The 7,603-nt window shown below is 34.1% G+C and overlaps 1 non-coding gene across 1 annotated transcript; it reads left to right on the forward strand.

Annotated features, from left to right (window-relative positions):
* Positions 1-4,765: 4,765 nt before the first annotated feature.
* Positions 4,766-4,956, forward strand: LOC136040518 (U2 spliceosomal RNA). Its single transcript, XR_010620795.1, has one exon. It is a non-coding gene; the product is annotated as a U2 spliceosomal RNA (small nuclear RNA).
* Positions 4,957-7,603: the final 2,647 nt, after the last annotated feature.

The raw sequence follows: 7,603 nt of genomic DNA on the forward strand, positions 1-7,603 counted from the left end.
TATTGAAGTTTGTTTCAAATATGCAATAATATGTATCTCCCCGGGTATTTCGGAGAACGTAATGCATCAAGAAAATAATAGACATTATGGTGGCATTTTGGTTTTGGCTAAAGCATCTGCTATTGAAAGCTATGAGACAATTAATAGTAAATCTGAAAACTTGCTTTGGTTTTATATTTTTTTAAACGTGGGAAGCAATTAATTTTGGGGTTTACTTCAAGCAATTAATTTACCTCCACAGAATAGTTCATATAATCGAGAAAATACTTCGGAAATTAAAGAAGAAGAATTATCGTTAATACAGAAAAGTTAGAGAGATCTGGAGTGCGTGTTGATGGGGTATTTTAATTCTTATACCGGCATAGAGGCTGAGTTCCCAGATTTAGGGGATTTTTTCCAATTTGCTGTACAATACCACGAAGTAACAAGGATTAAAAAAGAACAAATAAATATATGGGGAAGAAAATTTCTAGTGGCTTACGCCTCAAACCCTAAGATCTCTATGCCTCTTTTTTGAAAAAGATAGTCCTATCAGCCCTTACTCAAGAAAATCCTATCAATCCTTACTTGATTCAGTTTGGCACCACAGTAGAATTTCGAGCTCTTTCAAGATTATCTAAAATTCGTGTTTTGTAACCGGAAACACACGGGCCGTTTAATAATAGTAATTAGCTTTCTTGAATGTGCTAAACAAAACTTAGCGTGAGGACTTTCTTTGTGTTTGTGTGTTTTTTTCTCTCTCTCTTCCTCTCGCTCTCTCTCTCTCTCTTTAATGTGACGGTGTGTCTGTCCGTCACTCCTTCAGAACTAATTACCTTATGTATTTATCTAACGGTTCAATGAGAGCTGGGATATTTTGACATTAAAATGCAATTAAAATGCAATTGACATTAAATTGCTTGAAGTAAACCCAAAATTAATTGCTTCCCACGTTTAAAAAAATATAAAACCAAAGCAAGTTTTCAGATTTACTATTAATTCTCTCATAGCTTTCAATAGCAGATGCTTTAGCCAAAACCAAAATGCCACCATGATGTCTATTATTTTTTTGATGCATTACGTACGATCTGTTCTCCGAAATACCCGGGGAGATACATATTGTTGCCTATTTGAAACAAACTTCAATACAAGGAAACAAACTTCGTTTTTTATCTTTCCGGTCTTGTCGCTTTATAACCATAACCTGTCATCGGATCTCAAATAACAATTTAAAAGTCTATTCAATTTTCAGTGCAAGCACTTTACCTAGTTTAATGGGCTTTAGGTAATTTGTTACCTTGCTTCCTGGATTCCGTATATGGAAGGAACTGTCCCCTTATCAACGCCCCCACTCCTTATGCTAAAATTTGACTCTTTGTCACAGTTCTAATTTGTAAAACAATTGAAAATTTTAGCGTAAAGAGCGGGGCGTTAAGGAGGGGGAAGCCCCTTTCATATATGGAATCATTTCTGTTCGTTTTAAGTTTTAATGTCGTTCCTTACTGTGTGTGTGTGTGTGTGTGTGTGTGTGTGTGTGTGTGTGTGTGTGTGTGTGTGTGTGTGTCGAAATTTTTACTTTTTGTGTTTTATTCAGTTTTTTCATTCGGCCTTTTTTGGGGGGGGGGGGGTCCGATAGAGCAGTACTAAAATCAAGCAATAACGCACACACACACACACATACACACACACACACAAACACACACATATATATATATATATATATATATATATATATATATATATATATATGTATATATATATATATATATATATATATATATATATATATATATATATATATATATATATATATATATATATATATATATATATATATATATATATATATATATATATATTGTTTTGTTTAGTTTTTAAAACTAAAAATTTTATTTGTGGAATGTAAGTTAGGAGTGACTATTAGTTTCAGGTATCGGTAGTGTTAATATTCTGACACAATCTTATTTTAAAATTTGGACAAGACAGCCATAAAACTTTTCAGTAAATAGGGGTAAAACCAAAATAACTTTTTAGTTATAAAAAGTATTATTGGGTTATTCCCCCATCCCCCAGAAAATACCCCCGTGGAAAATTCCCCCTCCCCTCCCATAGAGTAAATAGAGGAATAGAAAATGATGTAGTCCTAATAAAAAAAACAACAACACAACAATGTAAAAAAAAAGTTAGTGCCCAATTTTTGTTAAAACTATATAGCAAAAAATGTTATCCCCCAGGGGCATTTAAGGTTCGAATGAAAAGGTTGGTTATATAAACTTTACAGATCGTTGATTTGGTTGAAATCGGAATCTTTAATTCCTTTTTAAGAATCAAAAGTGATGGATTTCAATCAGACCTTCCCCGACTACCCTTCTTTGCTCCTAACACAATAACGGCTTAGATTATTTAGTTAGGCCTTTCAGAGTAAGCTGTGGCAGATCTTGAACTCGTCTGAAGCCACTATGTGTATACTTTTAATACAAATTCTACGGTTAATAAGTCACTAGAACCTGGGGGTCAGGATTCTAAGCTATGCTCTGGGGGATTTAGAATTCTTATGGAAGAGATGGTTGTATAAACTTTAAAATTGGCTCATTTGGTTTAATTTAAAGTTCTAGTTCCCTTTTAAGAGTCAAGAGCGATTGAGTTCAACCAGCCCCCCTCCCAGCAACCCGTCTTTCACCACGCGCAAATATCACAATAACAGCTTACATTATAAAGATAGACCTTTCAGGGTAATTTGTGGCAGACCTAGCCAGAAGACACTATGCGTGTACTTTTAATGCCACATCTGCAAATATAGTAACTAATGACGTTAAGGGTTGAAACGTTTAGTGGGAGTTACAATCAAAGGAAAGACACGATACACATGAAAGTATTAAAAGGTGATAGAAGCAATATCATAGGCAGCGCTGCTCTATCATCGCTAATAGTATCAATTATATTGTAAAGGAGCTAATTTGATTGGAAATTCGAAGCTGTAGTAGCCTTTTTACGACTCAAGTGTTTGGAGTGTAATCAGCCCTCCTCTTTAGCTCATAATTATCCATGTATTTTTAATCAAAATTTTAAGAAAGCCATTTTGTTTAGCATAGTTTAACGATCTTGTAAATATATATTTAGGGCTATTGTGCAGGTTAACCCCCACTGTTTCGCGATTTGCTCTTAATGCTTAAAAACCAAATGTAACTTTAAGATTAAATGAAAATGGCGAGTTCAAGATCCACCATAGCTTATCCTGAAAGACCTAACTTTACAATTTGAGCCGTTATTGTAATATTTGTGTTTGGTTAAAAGAGGGGTAGTTGGGGGAAGTGTAATTGAAATCCATTTTTTTCGACTCATAAAAAGGAACTAAAAGGTCTAATTTCAACCTAACGAGTCACTTCTAAAGTTTATATAACTTTCCCTTCCCTTCGAACCCTAAATTCCCAATGGGCATAAAATGCACCACTTACCTCCAGACTCTAGTGGTTCGCACGGACCCCTGTCCAAATATTGAATAAGTTTCTTCCTTTGAGCCCGTACTATGTTGCAATTTTGTGAATTCAAAGGAAAAAGTATGCATATTGACAATGTTTAAACCAAGTAAATTAGAACATCTCTTAAATAAACACATTTTGTTTTTCTTAGTCTTGTATTAAAGCAAATGATGGGGTATCAATGACCAGTCGCCATAATTAAATTAAAGCGCATTTTGTATAGAATTACTCAAGTAAATGACAAATTAAAAGAACAAATACTTATACAATAAAGTAAGCAATCATTTATCTGATAAAGTCTCACTGTTTCGTGCCTGTGCATCTTTCTTAGGTAATTGAAAATTCAGCTTTTGTTTCCATATTTGAAGCAAATTTAATAATATCTTAACAAAACTTGTATTGTTACCATGTAGCATATATGGAAATCCAGTGGCTTTATCAGGAAGGAAATTTTCTCTACAAGATTTCTTTCCTGCATTCCTCCTCTTAGATTCAAAAAAAATCTCTTCGTGGTATTATCATTGAAAAAGGGCTTGTTTTTTTGCTTTGTATTTTTGTTAAAGAAATTGAAAAGACAACGAGATTCCAGTGCCTGGAATCTGGAGAATACTCTTTCGCCCCCTCTCCCATTCCCCTTGGGCTGTGTTTACAAATCTATTTTGAGGAAGGAATACAAAAAAAAAAAAAAAAATAATAAAAAAACCCCATCAGAAACTTGTTTAAATGCATTGCCCTACGTCTTAACGAGTCGGACAAACAGATCGGAGATTAGCACATTGGGTCAGGCATTGTCCCCTAGTTTCCATGAATTGGCGCATTTGATCAATACCAGTGGTGTCGACTGGTGTATTGACAATTTTTATTGCAAATGAGGGTGTTTTTGGGGTATTTTTGTAAAAGAAAGTAAAAAAAAAGAGAATTGTTCTCTCTGGATTTCGAAAAAAAACTTTTCTCTGTCCCCCACCCCCTTAATTGCCGTGAATTAACGTTATTCATCAATTTTGGTTCCGATCATTGTTAGCTAAAGGGCCAAGAGAATATATCTCTGGTTTAAGGTGTTATCTTTTCTGATTTTGGCTTTTTGAGTGACAATTTTGTCCAAGTCTTGATTGGAAAATTTTCCGTTTACTATTAAAATTTTGAGATAAACTTTGATATTATGAGAAATGTTTCGTACTGTTTACAAAAATCTAAAGACAAAGTGATAAGTTAATTGAATGTTATTTGGGAATTGCAACCGAAATAAATTTTATGAAAAACTTTGTTACTTGTATTCTTATAATTCCTTTGACATTCCTTGTTGAATTATCGCTTCTCGGCATTTTTGCTAAGATCAAAGTGTAGTATCTGTTCTTATCAGCTTAATATCTAATACGGCCCCTACATGGGCCCAGAATATTAAACTGATTTTTGGAAACCGGAGGGGTGTCAGGGCTTGCTCCGCTCCCTTCACACGTTGGCCCGGTATTGCAGTACTTCCGGGATCGACGCACCCCTTTCGAGACGAGATCAAAGTCCATGAACCCTAATCAATAATGTGTATAATATGTTATTCAAAGTGAAGAGAGACCCTGCTGTTTGTTACTTAGTCCTTGAATATATTGGAAATCATTTTTTTTTTCCATATGAAAAAAAGAAAAAACACTGTATAAAATTTACAAAAATGAATAGTGAAAAAGCCAATGGGTGGACGCCATAATTAATTTAAAAAGCCCTATTTGGATCAAAGTCCCCATGCATCTTTATCGAAAATAGTTCGTAATTATAAACTGCTGGCAAAACAAGACTTCTAACGAAAATTATTCAATATCGTAAAAAAATATTTTATAAAATTCGAAAAATATCTGCTATTTTTATAGCATGTAGCAAGAGTTGTATGGTAAAATAAAGACTATTACACCAGACACAAAATTCATACAAAGGCTTAATGTATTTAACGTTATTGAACCAAACTATTTAACTGAACCAAATGATTCATCTGGATCTATTGAAGAATGGTCTCAAGAGATGCTACAATTATTCAAGGTCAAATCTCATCATGAAAAAATATCTGTAACAGCTGTCCTCCACAAATTCTTTCATCAGAACAAATTTATGAGGTCACTTGCTTTGAATTGCACTAAATATATTACCTACAGGACTGTTCGTGATTAACATTTCCTCGTAAGTTTAAATAACAAATATATCCCTGTGAATCGAAATTTCTACTCTTAGCACACAATCAGGCTTAAAATAGACCTATAGTTACATTGTGCTGTATCTCAATCAGAAAACACCCAAGCATTTGACTGTAGTCACCAACATTTTTGACAATAAAATTACCATATTTTTACCAGTGAACAGTAAAAGGTCATTAGTTGACATCAAGTTGCTGAAGAAACTACAAGAAAACTGATATTTATTTTACGTCCAAGGTAATTCAAAACCAAGGCTTAGGAAAGCTACACTCAAACATGAGGTTGAAAAAGAATTCAATAATCTCTTATCAGAGCTTTGTTTAAATTTAACTGAGAGTGATGTTCTGCTGCTAGAAGTATTTTAGGAACAGACAAAGCTAAATTGTTCACTAGTGCGTGCCATAGCAGGCAAAAACAAGGGGAAAAAATTTAAAAGGAAAAGCGTTCTTCCTGTAGGCTGTCCTGAACACTTGAAAGTGTTCTTCAAAAAATCGGGCCATATATTTGAACATTAGGGGGGGGGGGGGGGGTAAGTATAGCGGGTTTGCATGCCTAAGGTGTTAGTTACAATTATTCTGCATATTATATAGTAAGAATAGTTTTCCACCTATACATTGTCCAAATATTTTACCCCTACAGACTTCACTTTCAGCAATAGTTTTCCACCTTCACTTTCAGCAATATAAGTCAAGAGTGTTTTACATTACTCACGATTTAAGGTTTAGACAATGGCCTGTAAGCACAGCTGAGATCTAATATAATCAATATTTGAGTCTAAATTAAGAAAAGAGGCGCATTTAAGAAAAAGAGGCTGGGGAAAATTTGTCTTCCAATAAATTCTAACGGCTGTAAAAGAGCTTCTTTGCAATTTTTCAGCCGTTAATTGCAGGACTTTTACAATTTCCTAAAAATGGCTAATCCCTACAAGCTGACACCAATAGAATTGGTCCTTTCGCCAAAACAGCACTTTGAGGGCAATCTAAGTAAATTTATCAACAATATGACAATTGCTGACAATGAAAAATTAACTTTACTACGAGTGGAAGGCATAAACCCTACCGTGAGAAGCCGCTAAAAAAAAATTCCATTGATTGCAAAAAGGAAACGCCTCAACCAGAGTCCTGGTTGAACTTGGCTGAGGTAAGGATGCTGGGACTGTTTTAAAAAACTGTTCATTTGAGTTTTATTGATTTTATCCTCTTGTCAGTTGTTTTTTCTTATTTGTATTGCTGAAGACGGCCCTTGGACATAGGGCCGAAATATTCATTCTAATTTGTTTCCCGCTGTCTTAAAAAATTCCCTATTGTTCTTCTTCTTTTTGGCGTTAGAGATCAAATAACGATACTGAAAATACTCTCCTGGTTATTGACATTCTAATGAATTTATTTGTCATGTTCTATCTATATACCCGAGCAAAGTTTTCTCAACAATTTCAAAAGCTTTCACATGTGCTATGACTCAACTGGGAACGCTTTAATCTTTAACATTTTCGAAAATATCATACAATCCCTTTCGTATTTCGCACGGCCGTACTGTATTGATCTTTTGAAGGATGATCAAAATTCTTCATCAATAATTTTATTAGGTTCTTAAAAAATTCCTCTAGCCTTCTCATACAAGCCTAGATACCCAAGAAAATACCCCAAGGTTTTTGGGGGTTAGGATGCTCTTCTATTCACCAGAAGCTATACAAAAGTAATATATGCACTATCATTTCACTGAAAATCCAATACATGAAAACGATGGCAGAATTATATTCATATAATGGTTTTTCAGTTGGACAACAACACATCTGAGATTATCAATACAGTATAGACGTCCATAATCAAAACATATTAAATTCATTGGTTCCGCATTGCATTGCCATTAAATGCATAAATCGAATCCTCTAAGTTAACAATCTTAAACCAAACAGACTAAGCTGAATGAAGATATCGAGCACAAAAAAAAAAACACGAAAAAGCCATA

The sequence above is a fragment of the Artemia franciscana genome, chromosome 20, assembly GCF_032884065.1.
Source record: "Artemia franciscana chromosome 20, ASM3288406v1, whole genome shotgun sequence".
Taxonomy (NCBI): Eukaryota; Metazoa; Arthropoda; class Branchiopoda; order Anostraca; family Artemiidae; genus Artemia; species Artemia franciscana.